Source organism: Leuresthes tenuis, unplaced genomic scaffold, assembly GCF_036924035.1.
Source record: "Leuresthes tenuis unplaced genomic scaffold, fLeuTen1.0.hap1 SCAF_9, whole genome shotgun sequence".
NCBI classification, from domain to species: domain Eukaryota; kingdom Metazoa; phylum Chordata; class Actinopteri; order Atheriniformes; family Atherinopsidae; genus Leuresthes; species Leuresthes tenuis.
The window spans coordinates 10,404,653-10,424,011 of NW_027325363.1; the positions used below are offsets into that span (position 1 = coordinate 10,404,653).

General features: G+C 37.3%; 1 protein-coding gene across 2 annotated transcripts in view; it reads left to right on the forward strand.

The window, feature by feature from the left end:
- Positions 1-1,607: 1,607 nt before the first annotated feature.
- Positions 1,608-19,359, forward strand: part of lrfn1 (leucine rich repeat and fibronectin type III domain containing 1) — a 116,032-nt gene continuing 98,280 nt past the window's right edge. For both annotated transcript variants that reach the window (XM_072392250.1, XM_072392251.1), the window contains exon 1: positions 1,608-2,804. The gene's annotated coding sequence lies outside the window, so the exon portion shown is untranslated. The remainder of the gene's footprint in view (positions 2,805-19,359) is intronic.

The following is a 19,359-nucleotide window of genomic DNA, read 5'->3' on the forward strand; positions in this document are numbered from 1 at the left end:
CTTTCAAAGAGTACTGTGCGGTAATTTCATCACTTCAGGGAGTGAGGACTGTTAAAATGGACAATATCTCAATAACAGACTAATCAATCACTTTTAGAGTGCATTACTGTGAGAGGGAGCTTAGGAAGGCAGCCTGATATAAATAGCAAAGTGGCTTCCTTCATGCCTCTTTTTCAATTTCCATCAGTATTCGCTGCATGTATTTTGCGCTCACCCACCTCATGAACACACATTCAGATCAGGCTCAGAGTAATCTCATAATGAAAGTTACCTTTTACGGCACCATTCAAAGGCACAAAAATTAGGTCAATGGTGCAATTGAACCTAAGATTATGTGGTTTTAACCAATTTAAATAACTATGCTCTGTGTTTGTTGAGCATGTAGGTTTTTATTAAAATAGCATGTTTTTTGCAAGTACATCTGCTGTCTAAGGAGTTTTTGTCTGAAAATTAAATGTGGGGTCACCCAGCCATTTTCAAGTGCCCTTTAATTACAACAAGCTGTTCCTCCAGTACAAAAAACAGTGTGTCCAATAATTGTGACCCTGTCATGTTGCAGTAGTAAAACAAAGATGGTGTTAAACTTGCAGCTCATCATTAGTAAGATATGTTTTGTTAACGTTAACTAGAAGAAAGAATTTCTGTTCTTGATCTCTTAATTTTAAGGCCATAAAGGGCACCTATGTGTTAGAATGAACTTAATTATTTATGAACCATTTTTTATTTATGGAACTTTTATTTCTTATCATTTCAGTTTATAATATTCTCTGTTAAGATAGTGTTACACTTGAGACCATTTAATGTGTGTAACTTTTATTGTGTCTTACATTTTCTTTGAGGATAGGGAATTTTTAATGGCTCAAACATTTAAATCAACAGGTACTTTAAAGGTGAACTTTCTCCTTTGAGTGTCTTTATGCCTCAGATTTCTAAAACCCATTTTATACACAGTACCTTGCAAGTCTGCAGTACAGTATCTGTGATGCTCCTGTAGCCAAATCAGTCTGATTGGACAGGATTTGTCAAGTCTACCACAAGGGATTTCCTCTTCTCATGTTGGGAGACAAGCAGACCATACTGTAGGGGATAAATATGAACAAAAGATGACATTCACAGCAAGTTCCGGGTGTTGGTTTTATGATGAAGAATGGGCGATCCCTGGCTTTCTTTTGCAAGTCTTAGAGGATTAACCATTGTCTTGTTTTCTCTCTGGAGAGAAAATATTCATGTTTATTTTTTTTCCGTGGGCTGGATGTCCCATGTCTGTTGGCAAAGTGGAGTGCTCATCCTAAAGGGAAGGGATGCGTGAGGAGTTGTCTGAAACGTGGGTGGTCAAGGTATCTATGCTTTTTGCTTATTATCATCAAATCAACATCATTCAGTAAGGGTAAGAAAATACAAAGCAGTTAAGATATCATCTGCCTGTAGAGTGATCATAGTGTTTTTTGAAGCGCAGCACCCCCTCATTCTCCTCCTTTATTCCCTCCCTCCCTTCCTGTGCACAGTTGCAGTATCATATTGTGCTGGACCATAAGCTACCAGCCCATCCCAGAGTATCACACACACACACGCACCTCATGGCACCTCCTCTCTCTGTATGAATTCACCTTCATGTTAAACTCTTCACCTCTTAACCACTGAAAAAGAATCCCTCACTTTACCGCGTGTCTGCTGTAAACGCAGCCCAAATGACATCACATCGCTGCACTGCTGCACTGTCCATGAAAGGTGTCAGTCGTTTCCTGTGATAACTAACATCTTTTCCTACTGGCGACTTGCTTTTGCTCCGCTCCAGACATAATGGCGTGACGGCGCGTATTCTTTAATACCGACAGTGTTCGTATTACGCAGGTAGGCGCCTTCATGAGGACCAGAAGCGCATTTTCAAAGGTTGCCCTTTCTCTGGGATACAGCGAGATTTTTCCTGCCACATCCCGTCTGGAGAATTCGACCGCGTTGCTGTTTTAAAGGAGCGAACAGACCAAGTCGTATATGAAAAACTAATTGCTCGCATGGGTACGTATAGTATTAGGAGAAACTGGGAAAAAACACGTTATCAGTGCATGGATGGGATGCCTTCATTGCGCCACAGACAGTGGAAGTTGAAACAACAAATATCGACAGTGATGGCAGCAAAACATGCGTGATGACTGCGTTGTGGAGCTGTGATTAGATCAAGAAAACCGGTGTGGACGTTGACTTTTCTTTGAGCCAGAATTTTGATGCCAACCTTCAACCACAAGATGCTTTTACAGGAGTGCAAACAATCGTTTTGAAAAGAGCCCCGGACTGCAGTTCTCTATCCCTACACCATCTCCATTGCAATTCACTAGAGGCGTGAGATTTATAGGAAATTTAACCCACAGCATAAACCCGCACGCGGAAGATTTGATACTACCACGTACACACGCATGAAACCGTTTGAAGACGGCTCGGACGCAACCCTCAGACTCTCCTCAGCTTCTGGATTTGGGGATTTCATCTTTGTGTTTTTTGCCTTTAAGCCTCAATCGGATTGTTGAGGGGTTTTAGGTGGGGTTTTATTCCGACGCAGGTAACTGAAGATACACTACTGTATCTTGTTTATGACACTTCAGCTGCAGATTACCGCTCAGCACGTCCTCTGGATTTTGCAGCACAGCGCTTCTTAATAAGAAGGTTTTACGTGTGAATTTGGATTAAATGAACTCTCGACATCATCTGCGATTCGATGTGAATTTATCAAGTGAAACAAGAGTGTGACCAGCTATATCACGTGCACTGGGATCAACCCTTTGACATTTGGTTTGTGAGTTCCACTTTAGGTAAGTCCCTTTTACTTGGTGAGATATGGGGAATTGAGTTTAACAGCTCTAACACGTGTGGATGAAATGTATGTCTCAAAACGAGCTCAGTGATTAACAAGAAAAATAGAACAATGAAACTGCAATATATATCAGTCTATATTATATATGTTCTTCTTGTAAATGTTTTCAGTGCTCACTTGGTGGAGCGTTGACTGTTAAAATTTGTTCTGTTTAACAGCCTGATGGGTCTAAAACAGCCCTGTCATACAGCAGCACTGTATTTTGGCTCCCCACCATGCAATGAAGATAGTTAAACAGTGATACATGAGTTAAATTCCCACAGACAGAGGCGCATTTTGAAATGGCCCGGGCGTGTCTGCATCAACACGACGCAGAGACCAAGACTTTTCACAAATTGGCAGCAGCTGTTTGAATCCTCCTATCAGAACAAATTTGCGCCCATTGCTCGGAAAGTGGACAGTTTTACCGTGGATCCACAGAGCCTGGGTGATGAGGGAAACTTGTTAGTGTTAACTAGTAAAAGGCATACTGCCAGATGATTGGTTTTATAGGCCTCATCTTTCTATATGTGCACTCTCAATGTATGTTGGACGCACATCACATTGGATTTGGACAATCAGCTAAGAGGGCTTAGAGATGATAAGGGGATACAGAAGCACTGATGCTGCATGATAATGATCTCACTATGAGTGACTGATGCCGATTACGTTTGCAGCTGGAATTTTCAGCTCATGTCATCTCATCAGTCTCTTTAGTTTCAACCCAGCATTTGCAGGGAAGTTGTTTACATGCCGGTTATCCTAATTTTGAAGTGTAGGGCTGAAGAGATCAGAGTGATCTCTGGAAATATCTGTTCATTACTTAGGGGGCAAAAAGAACACATAGGAGAATTGAGACTCCAGCACATAGGTGCTGAGATTGAAAATCTGTTAGTGAGGTGGGGTTTGATGTCAATATCTTGCACGGAAGTCAAGTGAACATCCCTCATCTTGACCTGCTTAATCCACACAATACCTTCCAAGGCCTCCCCATGGGGAAGATGTCAGTATTGACCAGCTGTGTGGTTACATCAGGGCAGACAATGAGTGTTACTGCAGCTTGCAGTGCTGTTGAAAATCACTGAGTACCAGCTGCATCTACTGTACACACCCTCTTTACCATTAGTGTTTCATCTCTTTATGGCTGTCGACTGAAGTTCATAGTAAATTGAAACATGACAGTGATCACAAGATGTTGGCAGTGCTACATATGACTGATGACTGAGAGCAATAAAATTGGCATTTTAGACATGTAAAGCCCAATTTTATTGCACTATCTTTGGGGCCTTGCTCATTGTTATTATTTTAAGCAAAGGTTTAATCCAGTGTTTTTGAGGTGCTGAGTGAATACATCAAATTAAAACTGACACAGCATCATACAGGTTCTAAAATAAAGAACTTGAAAGGGCTCCTTAAAACAGAGGTTAATGAGTTTTTTTAATAGGAGTGTTAATACCCTTGAGCCTTATTGGATTTGTAATTTGAACTAGATTAGCAGTGTGTGTAGCAGGACACTTATAAATGTACATCTTTTCTTTTTTTTTTTTTTTTTAACAAACTGTGTGTGATGCTGTAAGTGGTGATAATCACCTCTTTGGCTTGTCAGTATGTTGCGTGACGTTCCAGCCGAAGCTCAGAGCACTGGCTGTCATGTGTTTGCCTAATGAAATCAGACAGGATGGTCATTATCATTATTTTGTATTATTGCCAACACTTCCATCTTGAGCAATGCTAATGCAGGCAGGAAACAACTACAGAACAATTTCTTTTCTCAGCAGGTAATGCATAAAAAGAGATGTGTATACAGATTTTTTTTCTTTTTTCTAAATTGCTGCATGCAGGCCATGAGGTGAGATTAATGGGGTCTCACTACTTTGTCATTCCATTGTATTGTGTTACAGCAGCTGCTCTGGAGTCGATGTCATGTGTTCTCATTATGAAATCTGGACCAGGAGAAGGTTATCAGCCACTGTTGGAATGAGAGAGCAGAAACACAAGCTATTGATCTGTATTCTGGAGTATAAAAGATTGTGAGGCAGTATATAGACCACATTTTGTTGTATGTACAATATATTTCAAAATAGCCATTTGCAGTGAGTCATGTTGGCAGCTTGACATTTTCAGGAGGTATTTTCTCTAAAGATGACGTTTTTTCTTGATAATTTCTAAGCTATAGGTTTTTTTTTTACAAAAATCCCACCTCAGTATATGCCACAGTTTTGTATGTTTTAATACAGATATGTTTCCCTTTTTATGTCCCTGTTTACAAGGTGTTAACATACAATTTAACAGTTTCTCATTGGCCTTCATCAGGCAGGCTAGAGCGTTCTCAATCTGCTCTTTGTAGCCCTGAAGTCTGTTCATTATTGTCACACGATATTGTTGCTGTCATATCACTTTATATAGGTGTTATCACTGCATGTTCTTCCCATATATATGGGCCAGTATGTGCCCACTAGCAGACTGTTGTCACCTTTACATTTTGTCAAACAGAGCAAATGTGATTATGAAGTGTTGAAAAAGCCACAAAGTCCCCACAATGAGCAAGATGGGAGGGGTGGATAGGACAATTGAATTCAATGTTTCAGTTGAGGTACATCAGTTGGAGAAGAATCAACTCTTCTTTTGGTTTCAGTCGCTCCCTGTGTCTCATAACTACTTGATTACTGTTAGGCAGCTCTTTTCCTGGGTTATGTTTGAAACAACTTATTTATGGTGAGAAATAAAGTCTCGGTTTGGGCTAAGATTTGTGTTTGCCAAAGCTATCATTATGTTCCAGTATTAAATTACAGTGCTGAATTTTGTAGGTTGCTGAGAAGATAGATCAGCATTTCTTGAATATCTTATTCAGGCAGCCACAACAGACCGGCCAAAAAATCATACAAGAATATATACTGTAGTGGTGCTCTCGCACTGTGTGGAAGCATATGCCTAAGTCCCTTCTCTATAGCTTTAGTTATTGCTTTGGCATGCTCTGAATATACTGGTAAAGGCAGCTTGAATGCGGTAAGGAGAAGTTTTTCACATCATTTTTAATATCCTGTATATTCTGAATGTATGCATGTACTGTAATGTAATGATCATGCTGTGATGGTTCAGGATGAAAATGTGACCTCTTAAACCATCATTAACTGTGACTGTATGATTAAAATAGTAATACAATTTTCAGCAATTGATGTTTGTTTGGACACATCTACCTATTAATTTTGAAACTTTTGACTGGTACTGTACATGTTTGCAGTACAGCATGTTAGTTGCGCTGAAAAGGGAAAGTGATGAGCCCTTGACTTTCAAATAAGAGTATTTATCAACTTACCAGGAACTCCGCTCATCTTGGCAGTTCTACCAATATTTGTTACAGTGGAGTCCAAACTGCTTTTGCTTGGCAAATTTTGTGATCAGACTGATTTTGAATGATATCTCTTTAAGTATTATTTTCCAGAAAACAAAGTTGCTACGTCGATACAAATCAGACAAAGTATACATTGCATCTCATCGTGCCTATGATCTTATGCAGTGATTTGGGAATGCAATGAAATTAGATAAAAGGCTGATCCAAACATTATGTAAAAGTTGTTCAGACTAAAGCCATTTTCACATATGCATTGCAGTCCTGAACTTATCTAGAGATAATCTGGTGGGTTAACATATGTGAAAGTAAATCTCTGAAGCATTCTCTCCAGACTTCTTGTGACAATTTCCCACCCAGCTCTTGAATAAAATCTCTGTAGAGACCAAGCTTAAATGTAGCATCTAATCTGTTGGTCAGAGCTGCTCCTTCATTCTGCTAATTTCTTACAGGTGTAGATGCCTTCAGATACATGTATTGATAGAAACACAAAAACTGACATCATGGAGCCTCACTTGCTACTCTGGAGATGCTCTCAACAAAACACCACGATTTTTAGTCATGATCTGTCTCCATGTACTCTCAAAAGACATTCTGATGCACCCCCTCAGTCGTATTTTCAGCTGTGTCTTGCAGGTATGAACACCAAGTAAGGGAAAATTTAGATCTAACTGTTTGCACATTTTCTTGAAAGTCTTCACTGTTCATGTGAGAAAATGGCTTTAGAAACGCCCAGGGGCCTTAAAACTAATCTGTCATTGCTTTCATGTATCACTTGAACATAAACAGAGAATGATCTGAGGATAATGTGATACAACCCATGACAGATTTAGAGTAAGAGGTGTCAGTGACTAAAAAGTGAATATTAGACCCAGCAAGCAGACACGAACTAGTAAGAAAAGGAGAAAATAAGTGCCAATTAAGTTGTTAACAGCGACAGAGTGAGATAGATGTTTCTCTCTAGGCAAGTGAAGTTATTTAGCGCTCAAGATGCATGAAAAAAAGTTCAAGAAATGGTGTAATTACGAAAAAAGATCAAAGGAGTAGCCACCAAAGGGCTGAAGTAATTAAACTAGAACTCCTCTTTAAATTTGCTGTCCAGGGTTAGAAAGTAACAAAGTGACAAAAAGGAGCAGCCGTGCACTCATAGCACTGATCACTGGAGGTAACAGGTAAATAACACAAAGGCCTCAAGAGGCAGAAAACACTATCCACTTTTCAACTTTGCTACATCATGAAATTCAGAAGGAGGGAAAGGTCAGCCCTATAAAATATTACACTTAACAGTTACTGCAGTGACACTGTTAAAGTCATGATATGGAGCTGTTTATTACTTCTATTAGATAATTGACACGGCTCGTATAGATAGTATTTTCTCCCTCATCATTAAACAGTGAATTATTTGGCAGTGAGTTGTGGACAAAAAAAGATACGACTTGTTTCACAACAACAGGACAGTGGATATGTGTGCACATGTTAGAGACACCCACAACAAGATACGCCCATCCGAAGTCAGATGGTGTGCTTGGTTGTTGAATTAGAAACAATTTTGCCTGTTTTGAAGGTGAATGTGACTTTGCAAGTGTTACTTCTGACCTGTGCAGAGTGTACCTTGCCTCTAATCCATTGCATGCTGGGATAGATTGCTCTTTCCTGCAACAGAGAGCAGCCAAAGCAGTGAAAATGGATCTGTGAATTACATTATTTTCCAGAGGTCTCTTACTCGGTTGCTAATGTTGCTTCAGATATAGTTACTTATATAGTAAATTTTAGTAAATCAAGATTAAACATACTGCAGTAAAAAATAAAGTAACAGAAAACTGCTCAAAGCATTTTGAAAGTACTATTTAAATCAGTATAAATCAAAGTACATGGACAAAACTACCTTTCTTATTTGTCATATATTTGTATATCATCCTGATATTTGTACTCTGACTTGGTACCTTAGGAAATAATGATTGCTGCATGTTTCCTTTGATCTTGAGGGCTTTCAGCCTCACACGGCTTAATGGTATATCTGAATAAGGAAAACTATCATTTATTGTCAAAAAGCATAAATGCGCACTTGGAGTGTGCCTTTTACTGACATGGCTAAGTTCATATGGTTTACTTCTGACTACGACAGATAAGTAGATGAAAAAGGTTCAGAATGACCTTCTTGGTGGTATGTGATCACTGTCATGTAAAATGAATAGGGTCTAACTGGAAGCAAGGTTGTTAGTTGTATTTCCATCCAGTTGTTAACCTGATTTGATATGCTCTTTCCCATCTTTGATAGATAGAAAAGTCACAAGAACTGGGGAGTTAGGCCATGTTATATACATATAGGTTGCTATCCATAAAAGCAATACCTTGAGGCAGAAAATGCAAACAAAACCGACCAAATATAGGAGAAAAAATAAGAGAGATCTTCTGGTATTCTTATTCCGTCATGCCAGCAAGCATTGACTATGTTTTCTCCACAGAAGCAGAAACATATTTTAATTTTTGTGATAAAGTTTTGTGAATCAAGTGTTTGGTCCTTCAGAAAGTTTTTGAACCTCTTTTGAGAAAATGAAGAGAAGAGAAACATTTGTACAGTTGTATTTTGTTGTTTGTTGTACTTTAAGGTGTCCTTAAAAATATTATGATGAAAGCATGCCAATTTTGAGAGAGGACCACTGTGTTGAATAAAGATTCAGGTAGCTTCACAGGATGGTTGGAGAGTTACACCTAAAAATAAATGTTTGTTGGGATTGAAAATTGTAAGTAAATGTAAGTGAAAATGACATTTCTCTTTGCTTTTACAGTGCTCTGAGTACAAAAAAAGGAAAAAAGTGAAGATCAGATTTAAAATGAAGCTGCTGTCTTTTCTTACTCACTGGTAAGCTGGCAGATGTCTGAGCATTTTTTTAGATCAGTGGTATTAGCCTCTGACCCACACCTTTTTTTGCTAAAAAGTCAACAAAAGTTATTGGGCTTTCCTTTTTCATTTGGCTTATAACTAAAATGTTCCTACAGCCATGCTGGTGTTTGGTTTTCCAAAGAAGTCCATGACCTTAATGTCTATAGTTGCTCATCAAAATACTGGCAGTTGTTCAGTAGAAGTTAAGTGCCTCAAAGTAAACAGTTGGTGGTGCTAATTATCCAAAGAAACATGTTTGAAGAAATGCCTGTCACATTTCAAACTGTCAACACTAAATAGAGATAGTGAAGAAAGTCTGACACTTTAGTTGGCCTCATTCAGCTGGTTTTATTCAGGTGAAGAGAACCAATTTTAACGAGGACTCAAAATGACTGTGATCGGCTGAATAATGATGATTAGTCAGGTGGGAAGCAGCGGTTATAATCCAGAACTGCATTCAGCTTGTCTGGAGAAGCTTGAAACTTGACGCAAATTTTCAGCTGGGAAAAGCATCAAACCAGCTGAAGAAAATACGACATTCAAACTGCATCTTTGTATACCCCTGAGATTCACTGCATAGCCCCAGCTTGATCACCCTTTACCTCTGTTGACTCAGGTATGAAAATGATTGGCGGTATCTGTCATCTTCAAGAAGAGTTGTTGTGCAGTCATCCCGCCACTGCGGCATCTGTAAACTGTTGCTCCTGACTCTGTGTCAGAGTGATACTATGTAAACAAGAAACAATGGCTGAGTATAATGGCAACCTTACAGATGTCTGAAATGGTAGCGTCTGATCCTCTATTGTTTACCTGTAGGTGACATTAGGCCATTTAGCTAATGCTTTCAGTAGCTGCATCTGGTCATACTGATCAATATCTTTTACTAGAACAGCATTCCTCTTAGCTGCCCCGAGCAAGCCAATTAAGCGACCTGCATGCTCTTATACAGAATTTGAAATGTGCACAAACACAGTCTTCCCCACAGTCCCATTAAATAATGCATAAGAATGATATATCATTGTACAGCGCTTTATATAACGATTCTCACTAGTCCTATTAAGACTTTCTTTTCTAAACTAAGAAGCGATGGACAAAATGTATTGGATTTAATGCACTCTTTAATCTTGACTGGGGCATTAGCAAAAAGATAATGTTTTTTTTTGTTTTTTTTTATTCCAGCTGAATATGCTACTGTGATGAGAGTTCATTCTGTTCTGACACATTGATTCGTTTGTCAGAAAGTTATATTGGGTGCTCTTCATCTGACTGCACCAGCCGCATTGGAAATCTCTTAGTTTGCAGCCTATTAAAGGCTGGAGACAACAGAAGCATTAACTATTCTGGTGAAGTGGATGGTTAAGAGCCTCAACCTTCACATTCTGTTTTTTATGTTTGCTTGAGTGTCGGGGTTTAATAAAGATGCATAATCTAGGGCTCTACAGAAAAAACAAGGCGTCTGTGAATGCCATCTTGTTATAAATGTTTTTATCTAGCTGTCTTTTCAAACTCCCAGCGCATATTGTTGCAGGGACAGCTGTTGGAACTGAAATGTACCAACACACTTTTTCTTTTTAACACTTAATCAACAAATATGTACAGTTTTGATAGATTTACAATCACACATAATGATTTTTTGCTTGGAATTTAAAAGTTGGAAACCCAACTAAGCTAAGTCTCTCCAAAGTCTTAATGTCTTTGGAAAGCATTTCACAGGTTCGAAAAACTGTTTTTTCTTTCTTGGTGCAGTCTTTGGTGAATGTGATATTTGCAGGTTTGTCTAAATGGGCAAAAAGCTGTATTTGTCTAAGGCACATAGTTGTGGTTTCAGTCTTTCTGATGCTTTACATCATTGTTACTTTGAAATAATAAGCACATTTTGGATTTTAGACTTGACGTTTTATCTTCTTCCCAAATGTAAATGTTGACATAAGAGAAATTTGTCAGTTTCTTACAAGGAATTGGTATAACCTTCTCAAAGATGAAGATGAAGTGTTTGTGCAGTGCAGTCCTTTTATTTGGCTGTATTTTTCTTTCAGTAAGCAGTATAACACTTTTATCAGCACATTGTTACACACACATAATCAGAGGGACACTTAACCAGGGTGGATTTCTTGCTGATACCGAGCTTTACCATTCTTTCATTTATTCAGTTTTTCAGTCTGTGTTAATTGTTCACAAAAGTTCATAATTTGAAGAGCTGACGTTTCCTTACTGTTTCTAACGATTTCATTTTAGTAATGATTAATTTCGATTATACCTAAGGGGTTTATACCACTGCTGCCGTGTGTCCACAGGCTGAATGGCTGTTTATTAAGCCGTACAAAACCAGCAGAATATGAATCTTTTATGTGTTGTATGATTCAGTGGGTTCCCATGTTGAGGGTATTATTGTTATTTTGTATTTTTTAGCTTTTGCTTTTTTTTTATTTTCCTATTTCAATGTTTTCCACCTACAATTTCTAGTCATCCATAATCTGTTTTCAGTCGCTCTTACCTAACTCTCACAACCTTGATAAAACTAAGGCAGTCTAAGTCAGAAGTCCTCCAATAAGTCCAACCAAGCCTAAAAAACACAAAACACAAACAGCTCTCGATAATAGATCTGAAACACTTACCCACAACAAAATTAAATATTTATAATATATCTAAATTTTATGCCACACTGATTGTATACAGTATGTATTATTTAGGATTTCTCTGGTATGCTGCCTGAGGAGACACACACAGACACACACACACACACACACACACACACACACCTACAAGCTCTGCTAACCTTAACCCCATTTCAGGCTAACAGAAAAAGTTACAATATGTCAGTCATCGCATAGCAAATCTCAAATCTAAATGACAGTCCCACTGGGGAAACAATACCGCGCAAAGATTATCCAAAATCATCTTCCTAAAGAGTTGTTCCAAGCTATTTCTTTCTAGGTATCCCAGATATTTCTGAGGATGTCTCACTACCATTCATTATATTAAGCTGTGAAAAGATGCTCTATTTCCTGCTTAGCTCATTGCATTGTCAAAAATTTGTTTCCACCTAACTCAAAAACTAAACATAATTTTCAATGAATTGTGACTTATTTTTCTAAAACCTTAGCTATTTTTTTCCCCAGCATTATGACATTGAAATGTCTTTTCACTTGAGGGTGAATTAGCTACCTATCATTTTATTGTGCCTAACAATGACACCAAATCCCCCAGAATATGTACATCAATGTTTTGTTCTTAATATTTGCTTCATATCACTTTGAAAAAGTATTGAAAAAATGCTATATGAATAAGGCTTAATGTTTGTTTCTTGGTATTACTGGAGACTTAATGTTTGTATATTAGCATAGTTTCTGGACAGCTTTGTTCATTTAACAGCCTATATTAATTAGTAATGAGAAAAGCTAGGGAGAAACCCAAGACTGTAATTATAATATGGTTCAGTTGTGTTTAATGCCACAATGTGATGTGATTTACACTCATGTATTACACCATTTTTCTGACAGTTACCAGAGATATTTTTCACAACAGGAGATGCTTCCAATAAAACAAGAAAACAATTCCTCAAAAACTATTTCTGTCAAAACCTTTTTGAGGGTGCCTCTTTTCTTCCATGGGGAACTGACAATATCCAAAAAATATCATATCTTATTATTCTCGGAACAGAGCCTCGTGAAGTGGATCAAGTGGAGACTTTGGTTTTTGCAGCTTCCGCCAATTCACGATGCATCTTCAGCCAAATATAGCCTGTAAGAGACTGTATTGGTGCAAACACCGTTCTTTACTCGAGCTTAAAGCCAGTGGAAGGCTTGCTTATTATAGGGAGCCATTGAAACAGAAAGTAAGGTCTTATACTGGGACCCTAAAATGCAAAGCTAAACAAGAAATCAGAAATCAGCACAACATTTCAGAGAGAAAAACATAAACAGAATAGGGAACAACAATTGTGACAACAGAACTAAAGGAAAAAAGCACAATTTTAAGAAAAGCAATATTTCTTCCAGAAATGATTTTGTTTTTTAAATTTTTGTTTCTTTAAAGTTTTTCTTCTCCAAACTGTCTTTGTTTTGTTATCCACTTCTTATCAATATTATTCTCCGCATTCCTGTCTGTGACGATGCATTGAGACTTTCCAACTAAAGCTGTGTCGGCAGAAACGGCAGGTCTGCTGTACCTCAGGTTCATGTGCACTGAGACATGAAACGACATGAAACCTTAATAGTTTGATGCTAATGACAATTTTCTGTGTTACAAATGATAGCAGCCAGACCAGCAATGTAAATATAATCTTGTTAAAGATTTTTTATTTTCTTACAGCCCTTCAGAGCCATTCAGCCTCACATTTACTGATGATGCCTTTTGACATGCTTCAGTGATATAAGTTCATTAGATTAGACTGACAAATACTTTCTCTGTTGTCAGAATTGATAGATGAGGACTGGACATAGTCGCTCAAGGCAGTGTGTCTGTTGACTAAAAAGGCCTCATTTATGGTGAGCACGATTAGTGATGTGGGACATTCATGAAGCTTGTCAGCATCCTCCAGGAAGTTTGGGTGGATGGATGGTTAAAGACTCCCGGTTTGCTCTTGACTTCACCATTAGCACGGGGGCAATATATTCAATTCACTACATTTAAAAGGAAAATATTGAACGCTAAGAATCCAAAAGGTTTGTTCTCAAGATTCAGAGGTTTTCCTCATGATATTTCAGTACATGTCACTGCTTAGTTATACACCTGCCCAGTCTCAGCTGAAACCATGTAATAGGTACATTTGTCAACATGTCCAAATTCAACTATTGTCACAGTCCATGGTTGCAAATTGTGAGATGGCAACTCATGTCGATGTGACACGAGGGTAATTCTGACTTATAAAAAGGAAAATTTGTAAGCTATGTCTGTAGAATTTTGTCATTCTGTAACCATTCACTTTCGTGAAATCAAACCATAACCATGTAAATTTATCCTATTATAATCATTCACGGATGAGAGCATAGTAGAAAAAAAGGAATTGTGAGAGGGGAGTAGAAAAGTTAAATGACTGTGGAAGGACTAGTCTTAACTTAAGAATGTGTTGCATAATGGTTCATGGATGAATGACTTCCAAAATCCCCTCTGTCTACAGTATAAGTGTGGCCTATGAACACTTAGTGAGACATGGAAAATGGAATTCATCACATAGGAACAAGTGTGGAGATGTAGTATGTTGATGTACTAATAAATGAAAACTATGGAAAATGTAGTAACTGTGCAAGTTTTTTGCCTTTTCTTCTTCAAACTGCAATATGGAACACTGCACTAGTGTAGGTATTTGAAGAGATGAATAATTAACGTGGAGAAATTTATTCATGATGGACATTTGCAACGAAATTAGTGAAGGACATGAACATGTTTTGTGCTACTTAGCCTCACTCTGTGGTCATACTTTATCTGATGATGTAGAGCTGGAACAAGCAATATTTTCTTTTGGGGGGGCTTTTAAGCTAGCCTAGTATTGTTTGTGAACCCAGTCTTTCTAGATGCCTACCCTGTGCTGTCAGTAATGCTGCATTCAGTGTACTTCAGAAATGAGACGTCAGGCTTCTAAATCTAAACCAATTTCTCACCTTGTGGTCAAGACAAAATTGCTTTTTATATGAACTGTAAGCTACAATTTAGTAACACATTTACTTAAATCACAGACCAAGAAATCCAACTTGTTTTGGTTGTTTTCTTTAACTTTTACTATTTGAAGATAATGGAGATAGAAAAAAAAGTTTGGAGTAATAAGATAATGAATCAGAGAAATAAAACCTAATTTATTGATTGTTTAGTAGCTTTTACTCTCTAAAACACAAACAAGTACACATCTCCACAAAACTCAGTGGGGATCTGCTGCTTTCTCAGTTTAAATTAATTTTTTTGTGTGTTTGCTTTTTAGTCCCCTTAGCCAAGAAAAGCCATTGGTCTGGTGTCTCGACACCTTTGCCTAAAAGTTGTTGCCCAGAAATGTCTGATATACAGCGAAATGTGAAGATTCAAGGAATATATATGAATTTGTTGCATAGTGTGCCCTTAAAAAAATCCATGATCCATAGGACTAAATCTTTATAACAGACCGTGGAGGTTCTTCTCTGTAAATAAGGATGAAACTCAGTTTACAGTTTGTGATGCCCTGTGAGGCCACACATGAAACAAGAAATGTAATCAAACCTTTTAAATGCCAGCACCGTGCTGACCATGTTCAAGCTTTCAAATGCAAATCTTTTCAAACTAAAATGAGAGCACAGAGCCAACCACAAGCCAGCAGCCTCTGCAGTCTTTTAGCTTTAGTTTAAAGTTCTGTTGTGGGATCATGTCTGAATGCCAAAAGCATTTATTACTCACACATTTATTTTTTGTTTGTTAATGTTTATTTTGAAATGTATTCCGTTGAGGTCAACAAATAGTTTATTGCAATTTTTGAGAATGTGTCAAAGTTCTTATTAGTTCTATTTTTTTTTTTTGTAGAAGCACAATTGAACTTTCAAAGTGAAATGAATTCATTAGTAATGCATGCTGTAACATGTAACATGTAACAAGTAGAAAATGGTGCAATTCTAATTAAATGATGAGCTCATGTTTATTCCATATCTAAAATATTCTTTGGAGAGTATCATCACCTCCTCTTATTCCAAATAATCTTGATTATAGACATAACTTCAAAAATTTGTACTGCAGAGATAAAAAAAAAGTGCCTCTCTAATCTTAATCGTTTTAATAGATTCAGAAAAGTCTCGCTCATCTACTGTATTTTTGAACATTTTGCTGTCAATCTCTATTTAATCCTCCTAACCTGAAGGGACACTTAGATCTGTCAAGATTTTTTGAGTTGAAATGATTCTTAGCAAGAACAGTTATTGACTTCACTTGGCCTCTGTCACCTTGCTCTTCCAGATAAAGCACCTCTATCTGACATAAGTACATGACCTAATTGGCAAAATGTTGCTTGTTTGATTTGGCAAACTGGGAAAAATGAAATGCCCTTTCCTTTTATTACATACTTTGTTTGTTTTGCTAAATGATTGGGTGCTGCTTTGTGCTTGGTGCTTGTCTCAGAGGAAAAAACGCACCATTTCAGGATGAAAAGGAGATAATGTCTGAGAAATCCTCTAACTGGCAGAGCGTGTGGCATGAGCTCGGCAATAGCAGATGGATACCTCTTTGATCTACGGTTGGGAAGAAGAAGTCGATTGAGTGACTTTGATAAGGCAGTCAGCCGTTAAACGTTTGCATCGCGTACTGACTGAGTTATATTTGAAATCCACAGACATATGTATCATACTATTATTCAAATTGCAATAATAATAATCTTTATCTGCAGAGCACTTCCCACAAGTAGCAAGACAGATTATAAAATAAAGTAAAACAAATTTAGGGGATGGAAAGTGAATTACAACATTCATTATGTTGCAAAGTAGAAATGCTTTCTGTATATGCACGATTGTGTGTCATTGCTTTAAAAGGGGGATCTTACAGTTAATTTTAACTTTGAGACTTTGGGCTTACTGCTTTTTTAGCAAACCATCCAAAATCCACATGTAAGTGTTGATTTGTCAACATTTTGTACATTGTATTGTAAGAATAAAATTTCAGAATTTACAAACAAAAAATGAATGAATGTAAATATTTGTCTTGAGAAATATTAGTTCCTCAGTAGAACCAGACTGGTTTTAAAGAGGAGTTTGTTCATATTTCATTCATGTATTTGAAAACATTTTACTCATAAATACAGTTAAAGTTGATTTTGTCTGTGTTTTCTTATTTATGTAGAGACAAGTAGAAATATCCCAAATCTCCTCTGTATCTCCTTTGACTTTGACATGACCCAGGCTTTATCGAGTTTTCTGTTTCCTGTTCTGCAATGCAAATTAGCAAAGAGTCGCTCTGTGCAGGGTTTCACACACAATGTTTAATATGTGGGTGGGTTGCACAAGTGTATAAACAAATGCCCAAAAATTTTGACAACCCACTCATGTTTTTATTTTTTACAATCCTAAGGATTGAAACTTCCAACCGTAAAGCCGCTGCTACGCTTTGATTTTGCCCTTTGCTCTCACATGATACATTAACCCCTGCCTGCTTAATTCAAACACATCAGGAAAAGGTGCAATCATGGAAAGAACTCTCCTTTCAGAGCCTTTTTGTGCTATTTTGCAAAAAAGCATGCAGTGAAAGATGTAACCTTTGGAACAAACCTTAATTACTTCTAATTAATTCTAATCGTCTGTCCCTGCACATCATGGGAAACCTTGTATTGCTGCATTCCTGATAATAATAAAGATTTAAATGTAGCGGCTAACTACTCCTTCGCAGTCTGTTAAGACCACAATTCCACAGGACAGCAGACTGTTGGAATGTAAATAACAATGAAGGAAAATATTAATTAATTAAGTAAAAGTAAAAATACCATCATAATGCCCTGTTCACCCTTTTGCTTCCAAACTGCCACGAGTGTAACCTCATTCTGTGGAAAACACCAAGGGGTTGACACTTAATTTTTTTGATACACTGTATTTTTAGTTTTCTCTCCAGATATTAAACAAATCAATGTGCATCCTAAATTTGGATGAAAGAATTTATTTTACAGTAGATGAAATAAAAACTCCTGCAGGATAAGTGGAGTCACTAAGCAGGATTAGCATCTCCCCTTAGCTAAATATTTTCCCTCTGATGCGTAAACTTTCATACATTTAGAAGGATTATCTTTAAGATGAATAGTGACTATAAGAATGTATTTATATAGGATACAGCCTTCGATAACCAGCTTATCTTAGTTGCAAAAATTACGTTACTTGATCAGTTATCTTCACTTTTAACAGTGTTAATACACCACTTTGTATTTTTGTATGACTTATTTTATTTTTGTTTTTATACTGAACCCATTGTTACAGGATTTTTTCTGCCCAAATACACCACCTGTGGCCTTGAGTCTACAAAAAATATGCACTTAAATTTGGGACACAGAAAGAACACAAACATTGCTTGGAAATCCTCTTTGCTTTTAAAGCAATGGATGTTTCAAAAGTGCAAAAGACATATGGCTAAATTGACACTGAAGTGCTCATATTTTTTCATAATACCTCAATGAAACATATTAATTTCATGAATAATATATTTAATAGACTGGATGTTTCATTGTCATATCTTCTAGGGAAATTTTTCACCTTGTTAATTCACATGTGCTGTCATTGGCAAGATACAAGAGGTGCATTTTCATCTTGAATATGGAGTACATTACAGCCTTTCAGTGTCACAGTCTAACATAAATTGAAGAATTTTTCATGAGTACCTCCACAGCTCTATAGATCTTTGAATTTTGACATGTCAGTGATTTTGAGATTAGACAGCTGAGCAAGTGAGATGCCTGAAAGCTGTCTGTCACTTGAGTCACTTTTGGAAACAGGCTTCATTACATTAGACAGTGAAATCCACTGAGCATTTTACAGTCCTTAGTGATTTCCCCTGTGATCATCACATCTAAAATCACAAAATCTAGCATTAATTTTACACTAAAGCTTGATCATAAATCACAACCAGTCTTACTGCAGACGTTTATCTGGAACAACGTCTGGTAAAAGATAAGGAGAGGATATTTTCCCTCAGTATTCTTTTTTTTAGTCTGCAATAAAGTCTTTTATTGCAATAACATGGAATGATAGGGCTTTAAGTAGATTTCCTTCCTGGGACTCTCTTCAGACCACTTTTGAGTCTGTTGACAATAGCATTAACTTAATTTCACTTGTGTGGTATTGTGGCTCCAGATTTTTGGTTTCCTTCCATTTGTGGGCTTGTTCATAATACACATAGGTGTTATTTGCTGTGTTGTCATGGTTGCAAACATCCTACAAAAGAGTTTGTGACGTCCTGGTGGCTCAGCTGGATACAGTGTGTGCCATGTAATCGTGATACACTGTTCGAATCCAGCAGGGATTCTTTCTCAGATGTCGCGCCCATCTCTCTGTCCCTTCTTTTCCACTCTGTTTAATCAAAAAAGAATAAATAATATTTATTCCAGTAAAAAGCTCAACAAGTGGGCGGATGGTCTTAAAGTTATTTATTCTGTTTCAACCTAAAGGTTGAAAGAAAAATTATGAATTGCTGCCTCAACTACTGTATATTGGAGCAGGACATTATCTTAGCAAACAGTCAACTGTTTGTTTCTATTAGATTTACATTAGAGATACTTCAAGTTGGGCAACAAACCTTATGCAAAACAGATACACCCTTGTGTTTTAGCTTACGGGAAACTCTGGTCCAAACTCACTT